Source organism: Salvelinus alpinus, chromosome 1, assembly GCF_045679555.1.
Source record: "Salvelinus alpinus chromosome 1, SLU_Salpinus.1, whole genome shotgun sequence".
Taxonomy (NCBI): Eukaryota; Metazoa; Chordata; class Actinopteri; order Salmoniformes; family Salmonidae; genus Salvelinus; species Salvelinus alpinus.
The window spans coordinates 18,774,847-18,778,062 of NC_092086.1; positions in this window are offsets into that span (position 1 = coordinate 18,774,847).

Sequence of the window (3,216 nt, forward strand, 5' to 3'; positions counted from 1 at the left end):
CCGCCTGGTGAAATACTCTTTTCTGTCCCTCCCCCAAAAATATTTTCTGTTTGTTCCAATTTAAGCAGTTTCCTAAATCAAAGACCAATCCTTCATGAAAGGAACAAACTGTAGCTTGTCTGAGCTCTCAAGGGGGAACATTCCCAGAAGGATGTACTCCCACACAGCAGGCGGGATACGGGCACAGACACACCAACACAATGAAATAACATCAGGAGGCGTCCCGTTGACTGAAGACCAGTCCTCACAACTTCCAAAAAAGAAGAACAAAATGGAAGATGTAGTGATTTATATTTTATTAACCTCGCTATCTTCCTCCTCGGGTTTTCTCTCCTTGACTGAATGCATTCCTCTCACCTCTCTTGCACTGTGGTTCTCTTATGTACAGCGGTGGGTCTGGAAAGAGACCGGGAGCAAGAGAGAAATCATTATTTAGGAGGTATGGTATGGTGCTGTCAATCATACTGTAGGTTACAGCACCAGGCCGTTCTCAAGACTCCCACCTAATATACAGGTGGTGTACCGTTCTCCTGACTCCCACCTAATATACAGGTGGTGTACCGTTCTCATGACTCCCACCTAATATACAGGTGGTGTACCGTTGTCATGACTCCCACCTAATATACAGGTGGTGTACCGTTCTCATGACTCCCACCTAATATACAGGTGGTGTACCGTTGTCAAGACTCCCACCTAATATACAGGTGGTGTACCGTTGTCATGACTCCCACCTAATATACAGGTGGTGTACCGTTCTCAAGACTCCACCTAATATACAGGTGGTGTACCGTTCTCATGACTCCCACCTAATATACAGGTGGTGTACCGTTCTCATGACTCCCACCTAATATACAGGTGGTGTACCGTTGTCATGACTCCCACCTAATATACAGGTGGTGTACCGTTCTCCTGACTCCCACCTAATATACAGGTGGTGTACCGTTCTCATGACTCCCACCTAATATACAGGTGGTGTACCGTTGTCATGACTCCCACCTAATATACAGGTGGTGTACCGTTCTCATGACTCCCACCTAATATACAGGTGGTGTACCGTTGTCAAGACTCCCACCTAATATACAGGTGGTGTACCGTTGTCATGACTCCCACCTAATATACAGGTGGTGTACCGTTCTCAAGACTCCCACCTAATATACAGGTGGTGTACCGTTCTCATGACTCCCACCTAATATACAGGTGGTGTACCGTTCTCATGACTCCCACCTAATATACAGGTGGTGTACCGTTGTCATGACTCCCACCTAATATACAGGTGGTGTACCGTTCTCATGACTCCCACCTAATATACAGGTGGTGTACCGTTGTCAAGACTCCCACCTAATATACAGGTGGTGTACCGTTGTCATGACTCCCACCTAATATACAGGTGGTGTACCGTTCTCATGACTCCCACCTAATATACAGGTGGTGTACCGTTCTCAAGACTCCCACCTAATATACAGGTGGTGTACCGTTCTCATGACTCCCACCTAATATACAGGTGGTGTACCGTTGTCAAGACTCCCACCTAATATACAGGTGGTGTACCGTTCTCAAGACTCCCACCTAATATACAGGTGGTGTACCGTTCTCATGACTCCCACCTAATATACAGGTGGTGTACCGTTGTCATGACTCCCACCTAATATACAGGTGGTGTACCGTTCTCAAGACTCCCACCTAATATACAGGTGGTGTACCGTTCTCATGACTCCCACCTAATATACAGGTGGTGTACCGTTCTCATGACTCCCACCTAATATACAGGTGGTGTACCGTTCTCATGACTCCCACCTAATATACAGGTGGTGTACCGTTCTCATGACTCCCACCTAATATACAGGTGGTGTACCGTTCTCATGACTCCCACCTAATATACAGGTGGTGTACCGTTGTCATGACTCCCACCTAATATACAGGTGGTGTACCGTTGTCATGACTCCCACCTAATATACAGGTGGTGTACCGTTCTCATGTCTCCCACCTAATATGCAGGTGGTGTACCGTTCTCATGACTCCCACCTAATATACAGGTGGTGTACCGTTCTCATGACTCCCACCTAATATACAGGTGGTGTACCGTTCTCATGACTCCCACCTAATATACAGGTGGTGTACCGTTCTCATGACTCCCACCTAATATACAGGTGGTGTACCGTTGTCATGACTCCCACCTAATATACAGGTGGTGTACCGTTCTCATGACTCCCACCTAATATACAGGTGGTGTAATGTTCTCATGACTCCCACCTAATATACAGGTGGTGTACCGTTGTCATGACTCCCACCTAATATACAGGTGGTGTACCGTTCTCATGACTCCCACCTAATATACAGGTGGTGTACCGTTCTCATGACTCCCACCTAATATACAGGTGGTGTACCGTTCTCATGACTCCCACCTAATATACAGGTGGTGTACCGTTCTCAAGACTCCCACCTAATATACAGGTGGTGTACCGTTCTCATGACTCCCACCTAATATACAGGTGGTGTACCGTTGTCATGACTCCCACCTAATATACAGGTGGTGTACCGTTCTCATGACTCCCACCTAATATACAGGTGGTGTACCGTTCTCACGACTCCCACCTAATATACAGGTGGTGTACCGTTGTCATGACTCCCACCTAATATACAGGTGGTGTACCGTTCTCACGACTCCCACCTAATATACAGGTGGTGTACCGTTGTCATGACTCCCACCTAATATACAGGTGGTGTTGAGCAGTCCAATAGTTTAATGCGTCATACAATTGCGTGTTTAATCATTGATCGACCAATGGGTTGTTTGGGGCAGAGCTTATTAAAATTTGATTGGACGATATGTGTCCTTCCACATCAATACCTTCCACATAATAGCGTCACCTTGTCACCCTGCGTGGATTATTATCCAACCTCATCACACCAAACACACGCTCTAATTGGTCTAAAATCACTGCTATCATTATATTGAATTATTACCAACAGAAAAACTGGTAGCTTACTATTATATCCTCATTCATTTCTCATTACTTTCAGACGGCCGAAATGTGGTCGCCTCAAAATGTCTTCCGGCAGTTTCCGTCCAGCTGTTTCCTGTCCAGCTGTTTCCTGTCTAGCTGTCACCACCTCCATGGAACTGTCAGTTTAGATGTGACCTGGTCTCTCTGTAACCATGGTGCTTCAACCTGAACAACAGAACACAGCATAATGAGATGAGCTACATCTGACAGT